The sequence below is a fragment of the Pan paniscus genome, chromosome 18, assembly GCF_029289425.2.
Source record: "Pan paniscus chromosome 18, NHGRI_mPanPan1-v2.0_pri, whole genome shotgun sequence".
NCBI lineage: Eukaryota > Metazoa > Chordata > Mammalia > Primates > Hominidae > Pan > Pan paniscus.
In genome coordinates, this window is record NC_073267.2 from 94,781,632 (window position 1) to 94,802,642 (window position 21,011).

At 49.4% G+C, this 21,011-nt stretch overlaps 1 protein-coding gene across 10 annotated transcripts in view; it reads left to right on the forward strand.

Moving 5' to 3' along the window:
- Positions 1-21,011, forward strand: part of KIAA0513 (KIAA0513 ortholog) — a 66,250-nt gene that overhangs the window by 1,529 nt on the left and 43,710 nt on the right. For 4 of the 10 annotated variants that reach the window (XM_008974334.6, XM_063597801.1, XM_063597803.1 and 1 more), the window contains exon 2: positions 18,942-19,058. The exons of the other annotated variants lie outside the window; for them this stretch is intronic. The gene's annotated coding sequence lies outside the window, so the exon portion shown is untranslated. The remainder of the gene's footprint in view (positions 1-18,941; positions 19,059-21,011) is intronic. 10 annotated transcript variants of the gene reach the window in all.

A 21,011-nucleotide genomic window follows, 5' to 3' on the forward strand; every position in this document is an offset into this window, starting at 1 on the left:
GTGGGACTCACATGTAGGCAGCGTTTGCGATCAGATCATCACTAGCCTCTCTGTGTTACATTCTGACGTTTCTGGCCCTGTTTGCCTTTTGTATGGGACGTGTCAGTTAGTGTGAAGGTTGGTTTGCATTATTTGAGATGTAACAGCCAAAGGCAATGAGAAGCCACTAGGTGACTGAGTAAATCACAAGCCTTAAATAATCTGCTGCCAAATCCCAGAAAGTGGTCGATTTCCATAGATATTGAATGTGGCTCTCTTTTCACGACAATAACTGCTTCTTCAAAGGTGAATTGCTTTATAGTAGCCCCAGCGGCTCTGAGGAGCATCTTTTAGGACAGTCCCCAGGAAGGGGTGGGATGAGTCATGCTGTGTGCTTCTCTCTCCTCCCACCTCCTCCCTCCTTTCTCTCATAAAGCAAAAGTAATCAGGTTAAAAGAAACACGAAAAGCAGCCTGGGGCAGTTTTTTAAAAAAAGTCCTGAGAAGTCAACCAGCAGCAGGAAAGACATGCAAAGGCAGGAGTAAAAACCCTATTGCCCGTAATAACCCTCACTTTAATACTTCCCAAGGGTTTTCCCATGCAGACTCTTGGCTGATCTTCATTATAAGCTTGGCAATCATGATGGGTTTGTTATCGTTCCCATGTCATAGATGAGGAAACTGAGGCTGAGTGACTTGCCCTGGGTCTCTTTGCTACTGGGGGCACAGTGAAGTGTTTAACCCAACCGTCTGACGCTGGATATAGCAGCCCTTACCGCTCTGTGGAATGGGAAGTGGGGCGGATCCGGGTGGATTGTGCCTCACACGAGGGGTCCCCAGAGGCTTGCAAAACATCCTTCTCTTCCACCACCTCCCCGGCTTACCGAGTCTGCCGCAGCACCCCTGCGCCCGCCCCAAGCTTGAGGTAGTCTGCATGGACTCAGATTTATTTAGACGTCCTTGAGAAATCCAGTAGGAAGTATGATTGCAAAGAGCATCTTTTGCTTAAGTCTCTATGTTTCCAAATAGCCCAGGTGTCTTCAGCTGTGTGAGGCAAGAGAGCACGCAGTTCTCGGGCAGCCTGCTAGAATCGTTTTCCTTGTCCTCCACCCGAAAGAGAAATGCGGTGGTTGTGAAACCAAGGGAGCTGACCCAGTAACTTTGTTTATTCGAAACCGTTTTTTATATGTGGCATTGTATGCATTATGGTGACACTTAAGAAAAATAAGCCATAAGGCTGGGCGCGGTGGCTGTTGTTTTCCTGTAATCCCAGCACTTTGGGAGGCCGAGGCAGGTGGATCACCTGAGGTCAGGAGTTCGAGACCAGCTTGGGCAACATGGTGAAACCCCGTCTCTACTAAAAATACAAAAATTAGCTGGGCATGGTGGCGGGTACCTGTAATCCCAGCTACTCAGGAGGCTGAGGCAGAATCACTGGAACCCAGGAGGCAGAGGTTGCAGTGAGCCTAGATCGCGCCACTGCACTCCAGCCTGGATGACAGAGAAAGACTCCATCTAAAAAAAAAAAAAAGACAAAAATAAAGGCATAGTGTTCTCATGAGGGAAGGACAAGTTTTAATCCCACTTTCTAAATCTGGGCATCATGGGGAGGAGTCCTAAAAAGGACTTCACGGGGAGGTTGGCCAGTAAATGTTTCGGCAAGTCAGTGGTATAAAACAATGGAAAGCCAAGGCAATCCCCAGCACACGAACAGAAGTGTAGGTCTGGAATGAAACAGGTGATAGTTCCAATCTACTCCATGCTTAGAACATTGTGTTCTTTTCTGGACGTCACATGTAATGAAGGGTGCAGAAAAAAATAAGCATATTAATTGGAAACCGCTACAGTGGTGAATGAATTAGATGTAAGCCTGGAGAAGCTTGGGAACTGTGATTTATTAAGCTCATTCTGTAGAGGCCCAAGGTTCCAAGAACTGAAGGACAAAAGTAATAGTTAGAAAGACTTGGCCTTGGCTGGGTGTGGTGGCTACGCTTGGAATACCAGCACTTTGTAGGGGCCAAGGTGGGCGGATCACTTGAGCCCAGGAGTTCAAGACCAGCCTGGGCAACATGGCAAAACCCCGTCTTTACCAAAAAATAAACAAAAATTAGCCAGGTGTGGTGGTGCAAACCTGTAATCCCAGCACTAGGGAGGCTGGGGTGGGAGGATCAGTTGAGCCCCAGAGGGGGAGGTTGCCATGAGCTAACAATGTACCACTGCACCCCGGACTTCAGTTTTAAGACCGTGATTGTGCGAGAGTGGTCATTTAAAAACTCTTGAGTTAAATTGTGTCTGTCCCCAGCAGCTTCCCAGGACCTTGGTCAACTAGGGCAACTGCACAGGTGCTGACTGACCCTGCCTGTTTCTCCAGCTTCATCGACTGCTGCTGTCATTCACCATGGTCCTGCCTTCTTCCTGTGCCTTGCGTGTGCCAAAATGACTCTGCCTCAGGACCTTTGCCTGGGCTGTTCCTCCCCTTTCCATGGCCAGCTTCCTGTCATTCAGGTCACTGCTGCAATATCACATCCTTAGTGAGACCTTCCCTAATAGTCAAAATAATGTTCCTTTTTCCTCTGATCCCTGCCCACTCACTCTATCATATTACAGTGTTTTATTTTCTTCATAACAATATCAGAAATGACCTTGTTTAATGGAGAATGCTTTTACTAGAGACGGTCAAACCTAGCCTGGCTAGTGGACCACTGGGCAAGAGAATTCAGGCACTAGACAGACAGTAATGCCAGGTCACCTTTATTTCTCTCGGGAGTGCTCTCACAAAGAACCACGCACTGGGGCTTAAAGCAACCGAAATTTATTCTCACAGTTGTGGAGAACAGAAGTCCAAAATTAAGGTGTCGACAGGGTTGGTTCCTTCTTGGGGACTCAGAGGGAGACTCTGTGCTTCACCCCCAGCTTCTACTGGTGGCCGGTGATCCTTGATGTCCCCTCACTGGCAGCTGCGTCACCCCAGGGTCTGCCCCTGTGGCCACATGGCCTCCTTGTCCCTGCGTGTCTGTCTCCACTTCATGTCTCCTCCTGTGGGTCTGCCTCTCTTCTCCTCTTAAAAGGGCACCAGTCGGATTGGACTTGGGGTCCACACTACTCCATTGTGACCTTCTGTTTTCTTGAGACAGAGTCTCTGTTGCCCAGGCCGTAGTGCAGGGCAAGATCTCAGCTCACTGCAACCACTGCCTCCCAAGTTAAAGCCATTCTTCTGCCTCAGCCTCCTGTGTAGCTGGGATTACAGGTGTGTGCCACCACGCCTGGCTAATTTTTGTATTTTTGGTAGACATGGGGTTTCGCCATGTTGGCTAGGCTGGTCTCAAGTTCCTGACCTCAAGTGATCCTCCTGCCTTGGCCTCTCAAGTGGTGGGATGACCTCCTCTTAACTAATTACATCCACAAAGACCCTTTTTTTTTGAGACAGAGTTTCAGTCTGTCGTCCAGGCTGGAGTGCGGTGGCACAATCTTGGCTTACTACAAGATCCGCCTCCTGGGTTCACGGCATCCTCCTGCCTCAGCCTCCCGAGTAGCTGGGACTACAAGTGCCTGCCACCACTCCCGGCTAATTTTTTGTATTTTTAGTAGAGACAGGGTTTCACCGTGTTAGCCAGGATGGTCTTAATCTCCTGACCTCATGATCCGCCCACCTGGGCCTCCCAAAGTGCTGGGATTACAGGCATAGAGACCGCGCGCGGCCCCACAGAGACCCTATTTTCAATTAAGTTCACAGATTCCCTGGGTTAGGACCTCAGCATATCTTTTGGGTCCAGGGGTTGCGGCGGGTGCGCCTGAATTCAATCCATAATGCCTTCCAGCATCAAGATGCAGTGATGTTTTAAAGGGATTGGCAGGAGGTGCTTAGTTATTTTTAGGATAATGACAGGGATGTGGACGTTTTTACGAGAAGCATTCATGATCCTTATGATTTGCGAGACAAGTACTGACCATTGTGCTTCACCGTGAAGAGGTCGAGCAATCCAGCGACCTGCCCAAGGCCATGCGGCTCCTGACAGTGAATCTCCTCATTGCTAATTGCAGAGCCCACAACTTCTTTACCCCTCCCAGCAGGGACGCCACAGCAGCAGGGACGCCACAGCTGCTTCAGGTCAGGATGCAGGGTTTCTATGATGCACTCTGCAGGGGCCCAGAGAGATGATTCCCTTCTTTTGCGTTTTGCTGCACTGGTCCTTGTAGTGGAGGAACAGCTCATCGGCGTCCAGCAGTGAAATAAATGGCGCGGCTGAATACGATGCCCTGCCACTTACGCAATGCTGCCCAGAGTCAGTGGCGTATGTAGAAGCCTCCTCCCGTGTGTAATTCGGAAGGGCTGTTCACCAAGGCCTCCAGAGCTCTGGACTTCTGCATCTCATATCTGACCAAGGATGAGCCCTCAGGGAGTTCACAGAGCAACTTTTCTCCCTTTGGGCTGGGGGTGGGGGCAGGGATGGGGGAGGGTAGAGCAGGACCGTTGCCAGCTGACTTATCTGGTGACTGGCACTGGCACCTGGAGATGCCTCAATTCCTGATTCTGTCACCCAGATACTCAATATGCCCGTCTTTATTTATTTTTGACTAAGTAATATGTGCAGATGGTACCAAATTCAAATGATACAGAAAGATGTCGTAGTTTGTCTCTCCCTGCCCCACCCCCCACTTCCCAGTTACCCTCCCCAGTGGCATTACTGCCTATTTCTTGTGTCTCCTTCCAGAGATCCAGTGTCCTTTTAATGTCCCCAATTACCATCATCCCCCTTACCCCGTGGGCCATGCTCGCCATCCCTCCCCTCAATCCTTCCTTCCTCCAACCTCGCCACAGCACATCTGTTGGGACAGATGACTTGTTTCCCATGTTAAGAGCTGATGAGGCCAGGCATGGTGGCTGATGCCTGTAATCCCAGCACTTTGGGAGGCGGAGGCAGGTGGATCACTGGAGGTCAGGAGTTCGAGACCAGCCTGGCCAACATGGTGAAAACCTCTCTCTTACTAAAAATACAAAAATTAGCCAGGCATGGTTGTGGGTGCCTCTAAGCCCAACTACTAAGGAGGCTGAGGCAGGAGAATTGCTTGAACCTGGGGGGTGGAGGCTGCAATGAGCTGAGATCACACCATTGAACTCCAGTCTGGGCGACAAGAGGGAAGCTCCATTTAAAAAAACAACGACAACAACAAAAAAGCTGATGACTGTACTCCTGCCAAGGAGTTTATCTGGGGAAGGAAGGTGCTTAGCAGAAATGAGTCTGTAGAGGTAAATGTGGGGCAAGAGTGTGGGGAAAGGGCTTTTATTTATGGGGTGGTTTTCGTAGTCTTGTGCCTTAGACTTCACTCGGTAGGGTTTGCCCTGTCCAGGGCAAGTACAGAGGACTCACCGGAAGGAAGGCGATGGGGGCAGTTTATCTTATGTGGCTGAGGTATAAAAATAGTGTGGTTGTTATTATGGCTCATATTTATAGGGTTTCCTCTGTCCACGCCCAGCTGTGTGCCCAGTGCCTTATGGGGCTGTCACTTTAGCCCTCACAAAAACAGTATAACGTAGCCAAAGTTACCATCCCCATTTCACAGATGAGAAAACTGAGGCATAGAGAGGCAGAGTAACATGGCTCCATCACACAGTGTGTAGGGGCAGCGCCAGCACATGGGTCAGGGCAGCCCATCTCTGGACCTGGGTTCTTTGCCTCTCCCCTGTGCTGCCTCTCCCGACAAAGTGCAGGTCACCTTTGAGACCCCCTGTCACCGGAGACAAGTGCTCTGCAGGGCGCTGGGCCCCTAAGCCCCACCCCACACCTGTGCACCTACCTCTGCCCCCTTCCCCAGGCCGAGCCGTCAGGTACCCTGCTTCCTCTCAGCCCTCTGATTTCCACCTGGCTGTCAAAATCCCAGGCACCAGGACATCTTCCCGGAGCCCCCAGTTCTCCGAGCATGGCCATGGTGGTGCTGGGTCTGTCCCCCATCCCGTGGCAGGCACCTGTCTTTTGCCCCCTTCGCTGCCCGTTCCTCTCTGAGCAGGTCAGAAGTGGCTCTGCAAGTTCTGTGTTGTCCTGCTCGTTCTTCGGTTCCCCAGGCCTAGCCCAGTGCTCAGCATGGAGCAGGTGACGAAGAAACGCTGGTAGCACAGGCAGCTGGTGGTTTAGGAAGCCCTGGTCTCCACCTGGCTCCGTGGGGACCCTCCTCTCCCAGGCTGTAAAAGGAAGGCTTTAACCTCAAGTCTTTTAGCATCAGAATCTCTCTCACTTTGCTTACGCTGTTTGTTTTGTTTTTTGTTTGTTTGTTTGTTTTTAGAGATGAGATCTTGCTCAGTCGTCCAGGCTGGAGTGCAGTGGTGCAATCACCGCTCACTGCAGCCTTGACCTCCCAGGCTCCAGTGATCCTCCCACCTCAGCCTGCCAAGTAGCTGGGACTACAGGCATGTGCCACCATGCCCCACTAATTTATTTTTATTTTTTATTTTTAGTAGAAATGGGATCTTGGCTGGGCGCAGTGGCTCATGCCTGTAATGCCAGCACTTTGGGAGGCTGAGGCGGGCAGATCATGAGGTCAGGAGATCGAGACCATACTGGCTAACACGGTGAAACCCCGTCTCTACTAAAAGAATACAAAAAAATTAGCCAGGCTTGGTGGCGGGTGTCCGTAGTCCAGCTACTTGGGAGGCTAGGCAGGAGAATGGCATGAACCTGGGAGGCAGAGCTTGCAGTGAGCCGAGATCGTGCCACTGCACTCCAGCCTGGGCAACAGAGCGAGACTCCGTCTCAAAAAAAAAAAAAAAAAAAAAAAGGAATGGGTTCTTACTATGTTGCCTGAGCTGGTCTTGCACTTCTGGGCTCAAGCAATCCTACCGCCTTGGCCTCCCAAAATGCTGGGATTACAGGCATGAACCACCACACCTGGCCTGCTTAGAGTGTTTAAACAGCCTTCTTTCCTCCTTCTTTGTTTGTTTCTTTAACAGCTTATTGAGTATGTTTTAGATATCATAACATTTTTCCATTTCAATTGCACAATTCAGTGATTCTTAGTAACTTTACTGAGTGATGCAACCTTTATCATAATCTAATTTCAGAATGTTTCCATCACTCCATCACCGAAACCCCTTTCCCATTTGCAGTCTCTGCCCCTGCCTCCCAAACTGGCCTCTGACAACCACTAATCCAGTTTCTGACTCTGTGGATTCGCCTGCTCTGGACATTTCGTAAACCTGGAATTGTCCAGTATGTGGCCTTGTAACTAGATTCATTTTTAGTTCATTGCTATTGTAGCACATGTCCATCCTTTGTTCCTTTTTAGTGTAGATGTTTTTAGTGATTGTCTAGTACTGGGAAAGAGTGCTGGTGCCTTCTGGCGCTCTGCACTCGTCTCCATCTGCCCTCTTGCAGATGGAGCCTTTGTTTGTGGGGTGGACGAGCAGGCAGTAGCCCTACTGGGTGTGCTTACGTGTTACGCCACAGACCTTACTTGACTGTCACAGTGTTCCCGTACTGTCCTTTCTGTTCCAGGATCCAGTCCAGGGGACGACATTGCATGTGGTCACACCAGCCCAGCACCCCCTGCCCGGGGACAGCTCCCGCCTTTACTTATTTCACACACAGTTTGGTGGTCTCCATGTAACACGGGATCTTCATAGCTCCCCGAAGGAAAGCCATGCAGCGGCAGCGTGTGTCTGAGGCCCACCTTGCTCAATAGAGGAAGAACCTGACTTGAGAAAATCCTGCTTTCATTCTTGCAGGGTTTCTGGCCTTATTCCAGAAACTTTCTCCTGCCTCTAAATATCAGAAATGCATGGCCAGGACCCATAGCACTGTAGGAATAATTTCTAGCCAAGGCTGATGGGGATGGTAAATTAGAAGAAGGAAAGGAGAGAGGAGGGGATTATTTTTTTCTCTTCATGACTAAGTCCATGTAGGAAAGCATGCGCGTGGCAGACCATCTTCTTCAGTGACGTCCTTTTCTCTGCCAGGTATGTTTGGAGACATTTTCCTGGCCTTTACATGACAGCCAGGCGTGACTCACAAGCAGATGACTCAGAGGCAAAAGTGACCAATGAGCTAGGGGAAAATGAGAATCTGGGAACAGTGGAACAAATGGAAAATGCCAGAGTCAGTGCGTGTGGACGGCTGCTGTGACGCTGACTTCCTTGAGTCAGGGGATATCGGGTGAACCTAGGACGCTAGGATACAAAATGGGACCCTGAAAGGAGGGGTGGAAGCCTCATGAGGGAAGAGAACCACATTCTGAGTGAATAGTAAGTATCGAGAATGCAATAAAAGAATGAGATGAGACGAAAACAGTGTCCATATGTCAGTGTCAAACCTAAGACTGCCTCCCGTAATTTTTTAAAAACTTAATTTGCAGTGGTTAGAAGGAAATAGAAAACCCGTTAACAAAGTAAAACTAGTCTAATCCGCACTCTATTCAGTGAGAGGCAGATTATGTTGAACTTCATTATGCAGAACAACATCACTCCTAGAATCCCAAGGCCCAATTTGGATAATAAAAAACACTTTATGAGTCTGCTCTTGTGGAAGGAAGCGGTATTCTACATAATCAGAAATTTAATGGAAGTAGAATTAACAAAGTCATCTATGCTGTGGGAAAGAAGTAGCATCTCTCACGTCCTCTCTCCCTCCTCCAGGGAACCCTCCCAAGTGAGCTGGAGTGGCCAAGAGCAGAGGGGCCCCGTGAGGCTGCACGTCCTACCTGTGGTCCTGCATCTGTTCTTGCTAGCATGCCAGTCCACTCTCCACACAGTGGCCAGAGTGCAGCATCTTTCCAAAATGGAATTCAGGTCATGGCATTCCCCAGGTGTAAACCCTCTAGTTGCTCCTGGGATGTATTCCCAAGTCTGTAACTTGGCCTGCAAGTCCCTGCTTCCATGGGCTGGTCCCTCTAGCCCTCCCACCCTCAGCTCCTTCCACGCCACCTCTGTGCACCCCACTGGGCCACACTGTGTCGCCGTAGATAGAATGGCCCAGGTCCCTGCCCTTGAAGAGCATTGACTTTGCCTCTTCCCTGGGCTGGGCCCCACGGCCTCCGGATCATAGTGACCTCCCCGCTTTCTCAGGCTGAAGGTGCTCCTTGCTGCCAGCCGCCTTCCCTAACCCAGCACAATCCAGCAGAAATGCAAGTCGCACCACGTGTATGATTTTAAATCTAGCAGCCACATTAAACAAGTAAGGGTATCTAGCAGTATAATTTATTTTTTAATTGGCCAGGTGCAGTGGCTCATGCCTGTAATCCCAGAAGTTTGGGAGGCTGAGGTGGGTGGATCACTTGAGGTCAGGAGTTCGAGACCGGTCTGACCAACACAGTGAAATTCCGTCTCTACTAAAAAGACAAAAAGATAGCTGGGCATGGTGGTGGGCACCTGTAATCCCAGCTACACGGGAGGCTGAGGCAGAAGAATCACTTGAACCTGGGAGGCGGAGGTTGCAGTGAGCCAAGATTGTGCCACTGCACTCCAGCCTGGGCGACAGAGCCAGACTCAGCCTCAAAAAAAAAAAAAAAAATCTTTGTTGATAGATTCTATTTAACCCAATGTATCCAAAATATTATTATTTCTACATGTAATCTATATAAAAATTACTAATGAGGTAGTTACATTCTCTTTTCTGTCCAAAGTCTGAAGTCTGGTGTGGTCAGCAGGTCACAGCTTGAACGAGCCACATTCATGGGCTCAAGGGCCACATGTGGCCAGCAGCTACCACAGTGGGTAGCACAGCTCTGACCTGTTAGTGACGTATTTTATTCATAACACAGATGATGGCTATAGTATTTTTGTTTGCTTTTTTTGCTCTCTGACTAGGACATAAGCTCCCTGAGGGCCAGGCTTTTGTCTCTTTCACCCGGAGCAATGCCTGGTGCACTGTAGATGCTCAATAATACTTGTTGAGTGATTGAATGGACGGAGGCCAAACACAAACCCTCAATTCTCCTGCTGCTATAGAGGTCACGGAGTAGTCAGTGCCATTGGGATCCTATTTTAACCAGGCCCATTTAATGTCACAAGGTTCCTTGTAACCCAAAACACTGTTTTATGTAGGGACTTATGTATCACCAAAGGTCTGTATGATTACTCTTTTTAATTTTTTTGAGATAGGGTCTCACTCTGTTGCCCAGGCTGGAGTGCAGTTGCACGATCAGGGCTCCCTGCAGCCTCAACCTCCTGGGATGAAGTGATCCTCCTGCGTCAACCTCCTGAGTAACTGGGACCATAGGCATGTGCCACCACGCCCAGCTACTTTTATTTATTTTTTGTAGATATGGGGTTTCGCTGTGTTGCCCATGCTGGTCTTGAATTCCTGGGCTCAAGTGATACTCCCACCTCAGCCTCCTGAGTAACTGGGACTACAGACTTGGGAATACTCCTGAGTAACTGGGACTACAGACATACGTCACCATGCCTGGCTAATTTTTGTATTTTTTGTAGCAATGGGGTTTCGCCACGTTGGCCAGGCTGGTCTTGAACTCCTGACCTCAAGTGATCCCCCTGCCTCAGCCTGCCAAAGTATTGGGATTACAGGTGTGAGCCACCACTGCTGGCATGATTCCTCTTTATTGGGTTTGGTTTTTCTGGATGATGCTGATACCAAAGAAAGAAAGGTTTTCTTTTCTTTTTTTTTTTTGAGGTGGCTCTCACTCTGTCACCCAGGCTGGAGTGCAGTGGCGTCATCTTGGCTCCCTACACCCTCCGCCTCCCAGGTTCAAGCAATTCTCCTGCCTCGGCCTCCTGAGTAGCTGGGATTACAGGCATGTGCCACCGCACCTGGCTAATTTTGTATTTGTAGTAGAGACAGGGTTTCACCATGTTGGCCAGGCTAGTCTCAAACTCCTGACCTCAGGTGATCCGCCCGCCTCAGCCTCCTAAAGTGCTGGGATTACAGGCATGAGCCACCGTGCCCGGCCAGAGAAGGGTTTTCAACAGGAAGCAAGTGCAGAGATTGAGATTCTTTGAAGCTGTTGCTTGGAGTTAATATAGATCAGGAATTTTCAACTGGAGACATTTTCAGTTGTGACAACTCGGGGGTGCTTCTGGCATCTAGCGAGTGGAGGCCAGGAGTGCCCCAAGCATCCTATAGTGCAAGGACAGCCCCCACCACAAGGAATGACCCAGCCCAAATGTTAACAGTGTCATTGTCAAGAAACCCCACTGTTGGCTGGGCGTGGTGGCTCCCGCCTGTAATCCCAACTACTCGGGAGGCTGAGGTAGGAGGATCGCTTGAACCTGGGAGGTGGAGGTTGCAGTGAGCTGAGATCGCACCACAGCACTCCAGCCTGGTTGACAGGATGAGAATCTGCCTCAAAAAAAAGAAACCCCACTGTCCATCATCGCAGGTACACGTTTGTTGCTGTCTCGGAATTACCTCTGGTAACGTTGGGAAAGTTTTTAGTTTCAGGAAACTTCAGAGGTTCCATGCAGGCCCCATCTTTTCATTCCCTTCTCTCTGTTCAGGTTAAACCCTCCCCAACCTATCATTGCTTTTCCTAAAAGCACAGACTAAATGGGAGCCGCCTGCAGCCAAAGCGTTTTGAGATGAAAGAAAATTGGCTCCACTTGTAAACCACAGATGAGAATTTTGCAGAGAAGCCATCTAGAGAAGCGTGTGCCTTGAGAACTGTGGATCAATACACTTAAAGCAGTCCTTGGAACCTATTTAGATACGCTTGAAGCAAAACAGCCGCAGAAACCTCTTTCTTTTCACTCACATGCAAGTAAACATCTGCCAACTCCACCATTTCCAGGCTCTTCAAAAATGCATTTGCATATTGCAAAGCAGGACTAGAGTGCAGAATGAGATGTATTTTAATTCTTGTTATATATTAAGGTCCCCTAAATAAGAATTCAGCTCCTGTTTTATTATGGGTAGAAAAGTGGTTGATTATATATGTTTCAGTTTTAGGGTTTTGGGGAATACTTCCAAATAGAAACTGAAGTTGTGCTAGACTAGGCAGTATTTTTTTAATCCTTCCCAACTCTCCAACTAGGTCGGAATCAGTCTGAATTAGCCATGTGGGGGATAGCAAACCACCTCACGCCTGTCACTTCGCGCCAACTGTTTCCTCTGTCCGGAATATCTTCCGTTGTATGACTGGCAGGCTCAGGCTTCTACCAGATTTCACCCAAAGAACGCAACCCTTGAAAACCGCCCCAGGGAGAGTGGAGTTCTGCTCCTGGGCTCCTACTGGCATCTGCCTCCTGGAGTCAGAGCGTATGGCACGTGGCTGTCATCTTCTCTGTATGCGTCTCTCTGGATTGTGCTTGGGAAAGGAAGGGTCATGTCCTATTCATCTTTGTTTCGTAGGATTTATCACAGTTCCAGTGCTTGGTAGGGGCTTCAAGATGGTTGCCAAGTGAATGGCTTGAACTGGACAAAGTAACACCTTTTGTCTCGCTACTCGGGCGCTGCCTCCATCCGTAAGGAAAGGAGAAGTGGCAGAGACAGCAGCTGTCCTCTTCAGCCTCCGGTGGTGAAATTCCCGGACTTGGCACTGAGCAGAGAGGTGACAAGCCACCCGGGGAAGGAGGGACCCTGGGTTCCCCTGTTTCTCCGTGTTACCCAGCTGGTGACACGGTGGGTGGAAAATGGGGGTTCTGGACCCATCTGAGGAAACCACCGCCTGACTTTGGGGATACAGCTTCACCTTGTCACTTCACTCTCTGCGCTTCAGTGTCCCGCTCTTGAAACGATTCCCGGGAATCCGAGCGTTTGCCCCTACGCTGCCCACTCCTGTCCCTTCCTTGTCTGTCTGCCAAGCCTCTACCCATTTGCCAGAAGCCTGAAGTCTCATGTAACCCTGACATCTTGGGGTTTTATTTGAGTAACACAAAGTCTAGAATTAATTAGTGCATAGCTGTTTTGTTCCCACTTGTTTGCAAACATCCTTTATTCTCTTATAATTATTGTAATAACATTCAACTCTTTTCTTTTGGCAGCGAGTAACTTTTGCGAAAGCCCAGCATTTATGGGTGAAAAGTGCTAAGCCCTCCTTGTTTGTCAGTCTCTACTAAAGTGGGAAATAGAGAAGTTCAGATGCTTTGGATGGGATATCAAATTGCTAATCACATGCGGCCTGTGTGTCTTCCAAATGAGGAGACCTATAGGTTGAGTCTTTTCCCATGGCTGTTGGTAGGGGGAGTATTAATCCACCCCGGTGTACTGCAGCTATGTAAAGGGTCCTTATTCATCCCCCAAATGAGGAAATAGGGGGCAGGGTCCTTGTCCATACCCGCAATACTGTAAGGCTGTGGACTCCCCCTCTGCTTGGGTTTATCTAGACACTTCCATCTTTGCTCTGTAGCCTTAGGCAACTGTTTAACCCTTTTAAGCCTTAAAGTTTCTTCCTCCATAAAGTGGGGATAATAGTTTTAGCTCATATATTACTGGAGAATGAAATCAGATAATTAATGCCTAGTATGTAGAGAATATACAATAAAGGTGAGTTGTAGTTATTATATCATTATCAAAAAGTAGTAAATAATGATAATGCTGGGCATTGTGGAAAAGAACAGTCCAGACCAGCATGGCTCCCTCTCAGCAGTGCCATGCACAGAGGCAGCAGCAGGCAGCAGTCGGCTTGGCCTTTCTGCAGGGCATTTGTGCTAGGCCTCGCCGTGGCACTCAGAGGCAGGCAGGCTTCTGAGATTCCCGGAGAGAGAGGAGCAGAGACTTTTGAGATGTCTGAAATTGCCATCCTTTTATTCAAATATAAGTTTTTAAGGACACAATTTTTAGAAAACTGTGATGGTACGTAACTTCTATAATGGGTGGAATAAACATCTTTATTTTTAACAACTACGAGCTTTATAAACAAGTAGTAGGAAAGATAATTCTTTACATTTGCTAATATGTCATAACAGGCACAAACCGAAATACAATTTTAGACTAGCAGTGTATAAAAATACTTTTTAAATAGTAATTTTGATAGGTACAGTAGCACTTGAAAAAACAGCTGTGTAGTTATTCCTTGTGAGGACCTACTAAAACAATTCAATTTACTGCCCCCAGCTACAACTGAAAGCACGAACCTGGAAAGCAAGTTCTCTTACCCGGGTACACACCACACATACCTGCGCACTGAAACAACCTCCAGCCTCCATCTGTGGTGCACACTGATGAGGTGTCCTTCTCAAACAGGGCATGAGATGACAGTATTTGGAGCCTATTGCTTCTTGGTTTTTTTTGTTTTTTGTTTTTTGTTTTGAGACAGAGTCTCGCTCCATCACCCAGGCTGGAGTGCAGTGGTGCCATCTAAGCTCACTGCAACCTCTGCCTCCTGGGTTCAAGCAATTCTCATGCCACAGCCTCTTGAGTAGCTGGGACTACAGGCGTGCGCCACCACACCTGACTAATTTTTCGTATTTTTAGCAGGGATGAGATTTCACCATGTTAGCCAGGTTGGTCTTGAACTCCTGACCTCAAGTGATCCACCCACCTCAGCCTCCCAAAGTGCTGGGATTACAGGTGTGAGCTACCATGCCTGGCCAGGAAATGGTGTTTAATGGATTGAAATGCCTTACTTGAGTCTGGGCGCGGTGGCCCACGCCTGTAATCCCAGCACTTTGGGAGGCCGAAGCAGGTGGATCACCTGAGGTCGGGAGTTCGAGACCAGCCTGACCAACATGGAGAAACCCCGCCTCTACTAAAAATACAAAATTAGCCGGGTGAGGTGGCGCATGCCTGTAATCCCAGCTGCTCGGGAAGCTAAGGCAGGAGAATCTTGAACCTGGGAAGCGGAGGTTGTGGTGAGTGGAGATCGCGCCAGTGCACTCCAGCCTGGGCAACAAGAGCAAAACTCAGTCTCAAGAAAAAAAAAAGAGAAATGCCTTACTTGAACCTTCTTGCTTGTAGACTGGCATGAACGTTTTTCCATCTTTGTTTCTTAAAAACCTCAATAAGACAGAAAGAAGGAAGCCCACCTTATCTTTTCCTTTTGTAGTCACTCATTAAGTTCTCTGTGGCTTGGGCCCTTGTCCCATCAACAGTGAAGACATTGGGTCCGTCGTATTGGTTTGTAACTGAGGAGAGGTGAACCAGTGGTGCCTGCTGCGTGTGCAGGGACTGTGGTCCCCAGGAAGGCATGTCGAGTGTCCCCTGTGTTATCTAGGGCAGGTCACAGCGTTCAGCGAGGTGACTCAGAAATCAGGCCCCTCATAGTATCCCAGAGGGGGACACGTTGACAATGTTTCCTTTCTTGGGGTTCGAAGTGAGGTCCCTGCTGTTCTGGAAACATAGTCTCTGTCCATCCAGCACCACAAAGTAATGCTCCTCTTTTTTTTTTTTTTTTGAGACAGAGACTCGCCCTGTCGCCCAGGCTGGAGTGCAATGGTGTGGTCTCAGCTCACAGCAACCTCTGCCTCCCAGGCTCAAGCGGTTCTTCTGCCTCAGCCTACCAAGTAGCTGGGACTACAGGCGCGTGCCACCATGCTTGGCTAATTTCTGTGCTTTTAGTAGAGACGGGGGTTTCATCGTGTTGGCCAGGCTGATCTCAAACTCCTGACCTCGTGATCCGCCTGTCTCTGCCTCCCAAAGTGCTGGGATTACAGGCATGAGCCACTGTGCCCAGGCAGTAATGCTCCTCTTAAGAAAGAAAGCATTTGGCCGGGCGTGGTGGCTCACACCTGTAATCCCAGCACTTTGGGAGGCCGAGGCGGGCGGATCACGAGGTCAGGAGACCAAGACCATCCTGGCTAACACAGTGAAACCCTGTCTCTACTAAAAATACAAAAAATTAGCCGGGCGTGGTGGTGGGCACCTGTAGTCCCAGCTACTTGGGAGGCTGAGGCAGGAGAACAGCATGAACCTGGGAGGTGGAGCTTGTAGTGAGCTGAGATTGCACCACTGCACTGCAGCCTGGGGGACACAGCGAGACTCCGTCTCTAAATAAATAAATAATAAATGAAAAAAAAAAAAGAAAGCATCTGTCCCTCATCATGTCAATGGTCTGTAGCAGTCAGATGTGTTTCTGGAGATCTCTGTGCTGTGAAAGAGCAGGTGAACGGGAGGCTGGGGCTACCACACATGCCTGGTTTCAGCTGATCAGGGCTGATTTATGGCCAAGCACTCATTGTTCTTTGGGGGAAGAGAGTCCTTATATTTGATACTTAAGCAGAGACCCAATGACCTTGTTTGTTTGTTTGTTTGTGACAGTCTTGCTCTGTCACCCATGCTGAAGTGCAGTGGTGCAATATTGGCTCACTGCAACCTCCGCCTCCCAGGTTCAAGTGATTCTCCTGCCTCAGCCTCCCGAGTAGCTGGGATTACAGGCACCCACCATCATGCCCAGCTAATTTTTGTATTTTTAGTAGAGATGGGGTTTCACTATGTTGGCCAGACTGGTCTCGAACTCCTGACCTCAAATGATCCACCTGCCTCGGCCTCCCAAAGTTCTGGATTACAGGCGTGAGCCACCGCACCCAGCCCCAGTGACCTTGTTTTAAGGACATGACATGGAATTCCTGGAACTGAGATCCGTTTTGAAGAGTCAGTGGTCCTAAGTTGTCATCAGGCAGGGGACCAGGTTCTGCTCTGTGTGTTGGCCTCTGCTCCAGCCTGTGCAGGCTGTGTGGACGTGTGCCACCTGCATCAGCGGGCACCTCGCAAGGCTTTGTGGAGCTCCAGTGAGTAGCCCACTTACATCTGTCCATCTGGCTTGGACTTTCTGTACTTAGTCCCATGGCTGTGCTCCTGCAGGGCCAGGCAGATGATGGCAGCCGATAATGTGCATCTCAAAGGGACGACCACCGGAGGAAGGATCCACAGGAAATGTCGCAGGGGGTGGGTCGTGCCACAGCCCCTGGAAACGAGCCAGGATGTTGCCCTTGATCTTGCCTGCATTCTGGCTTTGCACATTGAGGGAGCTGCTTCGGCCCTTCCCTTGGTCTCTGGCTGTTTGAACTTTATATAGAGAGCCGAGTAGGAGTCAACTCTTTGGGGCTGTCTCTTGTGAAGTCCTTCTTACCACACGCCATGCTTTTCTGGGCAGTGCAGCTGCATCTTTCACACATGGCTATTCTTTTAGCGGTTTCTTACCCTGTGCAGTTTAAAAACAAACATCTTACCTAACCCGGAGTGCTTTCTACATGCCCATGACACCTTTCTCCTTACAGAGGATGAAGAACCACGGAAAAACTTGGGGCTCCGATATTGCGAACTCCCTAAATTCTCCCACCTCCTTTCCCACATAACCGGATGCTCAGCCTACTGCTGACAAGCGTCAGCCCAGCGGAGGCCCGTCTGCTCTGCCTTCGTCATTTCTAGTCCCCTTCGGTTATATTTCGTGTTCCTCATTCTCACAAGAAAGAATCCCTTCCCTTCTGCAGATGGACGGCCCGTCTGTAGGCTGGTGCCATCCTTCGAGGTCAGCTGGTGATACACACTGAGAGGGAACCTAGGTCCAGAATGTGCTTGTCAGGAAGGGTGTGCAGCCCAGGGTTCTCTCCATGTTCACTGACTCTTTCCTTTGTCATCTTCATTCTGCCGTTGAGCCTATCTAGTGGGTTTTTACAATTTCAGTTACTGTATGTTTAGTTTGAAGTTTTCCATTTGGTTCTCCTTTATACCTTCTGTTTCTTTCCTGAGACTTTTCATCATTCCCTTTGTGTTAAGAATACCCCTCCTTACTTCTTGGAGTGTTTTTTATAATAGCTGCTATGGAGTCTGTCAGCTAATTCCAATGTCTCTGTTAGCTCAGATAAGCTGTTGCTCATCTTTTCCCATGCGAGTTGAGTATATTCACCTTCTTTGTATGCTAAGTGGTTCTGGATTGGTCCTGAACATTCTGAATATTACGTTAGGAAGCTGTGGTTCCTGATTCAGTCCTCTGGAGAGTTGTTGGTAGCTTGGTTTTGGCAGGCACTCCACCAGCTTGGGTTCAGGTTCTCAGTCCCTACCATTCTGCTGTGGGTTTTGGTGCCGTTTTCCAAGCCTTTGCCCACTCTTCAGATCTGTCCACTATGTAGCACTCCATGGCCTGTGTGGGCCCCGGGCATGCTCCGTCCTGACCTTCAGTGCTCAGGGTCTGTGCTTGAGGGCTTTGTTTACTTATGCCTCGCTCAGGGCTGAGCCCAGGAGCTCGTAACAACTTGATGGGGTTGTTTTCCCGAGCTCCTCCCTCTCTGCAATCTCTCGAGCACTTTCCGGTTTCCTGGGCCTCCTATCTTCACCCCTTCAGCCAGGAGGCAGGGCTTCAGTTATCAGCTCTGCCACACTTCTCCCGTGACTGAGCTTACTTTTGTGGACAAGCAAGAAGAGGACGCAGAGAAAAAAAGCCAGTGGGTTTTTCACCCTCTTTGGACCACCGTTCCTCCAGCTGGAAAGGAAGGTTCCCTCAGAGCTTCAGACACCTGCAGGCTGACACCTCTGCTGGCACTGTCACTGTTGCCACCACTGCCGCTGTGGAATTTCCTGGGGACCAGGGCACCAGAGAGACAGGGAGAAAGGAAAAAACCCAGGGATCTGGCCCACTGTCTCAGAACCAGGTGACCCCTTTCCTGTTACTAAATGCTTCTCCTGGAGCCCCCGGGCACACTCTTGCTCGCCTCTGGATATCGAGTTGTATTTAGTCCAGGCTGGGGATACCAGGGTCAGGGACATGGCAAACTCACTGCAACCTTGGTGGCACTTCAAATTCTGGTCTTCAACCCGCTTCTACCTGCTACTGGTCAATTCTCAGAGGCCTCAGTAGCTCCTTTGTGTGCCTGTCTAGCCTTTTAGCCACGTTCAGTGGGCAGGGAAGGGTGGCGGGGGTGGTGCTTACTCCCTGTGGAGTAACCATAAGGAAACCAGAACCATAAGGAAATGAGAAGATGTGTTTTAAAGGCCTTAAACAGAAACGTCTGGATTACAAACAGAAATGAGGAAGTCAGGAATAAAGTAAAGGGTGAATGATTAGGTGAGAGTGAGCAGAAGCGCCTGATATGCAGGATCCTGTGGGCCTCTGGAGCCCATCCCCTAACTCCCTCACCCATCTTTCCAGGTGCACCTTGCAGAGGGAGGAGGGAAGCCCTCTGCACCCACCCCGCCTTCCAGGTTGAGACAAAGGCTTCGACCGTCAGCACGCGAGCCTATCCTTTCCACGGGGAGTGTCAGAAAGGTATCGATGGAGACATGGAAAGGGGTTTCTAAGAGTCAGGAGTCTTTAATCCATGATATCAAGTGTCTGTATCCAGGTAGTCACCCATGTGCAGAGCCTCATGCTGCACGATTGGATCTGGGCTTGATAAAGAATTTAGTGTCTCAAAGCAGATCTCTCTCTCTCTCTCCTTCTTTCTCTCACTCTCACCCTCTCCCCCCTTTTTTTCTCAAAAAACAAAACTTTTATTGCAAGAATGATTCTGGCTTTGTTAAAAGACTTTCTCAAGCTGGATGTGGTGGCTCACCCCTATAATCCCAGCACTTTGGGAGGCTGAGGTGGGAGAGTTGCTTGAGTCCAGGAGTTCAAGGCTGCAGCGAGCCAAGGTTGTGCCACTGCACCTTAGCTTGGGTGACAGAACGAGACTGTGTCTCTAAATTATACTAATGATGATAATAATACTAAGCAAATATTGTTAAACATGTATCAACCAGATAAGGGAGGATTTCAGAAGACCACAAATGACCTGTAGAAAACAGTAGAACACAATAACAATCTTCCGATTTCTCCGCATTGAGGGGAGGTTTTGGGTTGGCCACAGCCCAGAGGGAGGTGGGTAGTGTGGGGGAAATTAAGAAAGCCTCAGCAAAGGTGCAGGGTGTGTGTGAGAGGGAGAGGAAGGGAATAGCGGCCTGATTAGGGCAGAAGTTCTTTCTTGAAGACACCAACACCGAGTGCTTCTGTGAGGTTGCTTTGCACGGTGGCCATGTCCCCTCTGTCTTTGCTCCCTGCCGAACTGCGTGGGCAGCTACAAGCAGCTCCAGATTGCAGAGCGCCTTGGGTCCCAGCCAGAGATGGCAGGTGTCACAGGTAGGCAGGGACAGACACTAGTGGCTCTTGAGCAGGAGGCTCACTGTGGCCCGCCAGGCCATCCCTGGATCCAGGAGGATTTGCCCAGTCTTTCCTCCCATAGAGGCATGGATGTCCTCAGTGCACAGCTGTTAGCTTTAGCCCTTCATGGGGCCAGCGGGAGCTGAGCACCAAATCCAAAGACGATGGAGGTTGGTTCCGTTCCACCCTCACCTACCTTGGGTTCTGATATGGTTTGGATCTGCGTCCCCACCAAATCTCCTGTCGAATTGTAATCTCCAGTGTTGGAGGTGGGAGGTGATCGGATCATGGGGGCGAAATTCTCATGAATGGTTTAGCGCCATGCCCCTTGGCACTGTCCTTGAGATAGTGAGTTCTCATGAGATCTGGTTGTTTAAAAGCGTGTGGCTCCCCTCATTCTCTCTCTTGCTCCAGCTCCTGCCACGTAGGACGTGGCTGCTCCCTCTTCACCTTCTGCTGTGTTCGTAAGTTTCCTGAGGCATCCCCAGAAGTCAAGCAGATGCCAGCATCATGCTTCCTGCCCAGCCTGTAGATCCAATTGAAACTTTTGGTTTTATTCTTTATAAATTACCCAGTCTCGGGTATTTCTTTATAGCAGTGCAAGAAGGCCCGAGTCCTGCATCTCTTAGGGAGCCTCTCCCTGTCCAGTAATTAAGTGCGGCTGTCTCCATGCCAAGGGGTTGGGGCAATATTCGTTTATTTTGCCAAATTACTTAAGAGTGGAAGACCAAGTCGGTCTCTGTCCGAATTGAATTCAGCTGTCCCGGAGTCAGCCGCTATGTCCTTTTGTGAAAGAAGTACAGCCTGTCACCCAGGGAGGGCGTGCCTTACGGTGGGTTCTAACACGCAGTTGCAGTGGAACCAACTCAGTCAATGGTGATCGCTGATGGTAAACAACCCCTCACCCTGCGCTGTCTCGGTGCCTGAAACTCGAGGGCCCAGCCCTCGACTCAGGAATTACCTAGGACCAATTAAACAATGACTAAAGGGCAAAGTGTAAATCCAGGTGCTTGTGTGAGGTGACTTGAGTTGGGACTTAGGACAACTTCTGAAAAAACAAGAAATTTCAAAGACTCCTACTCT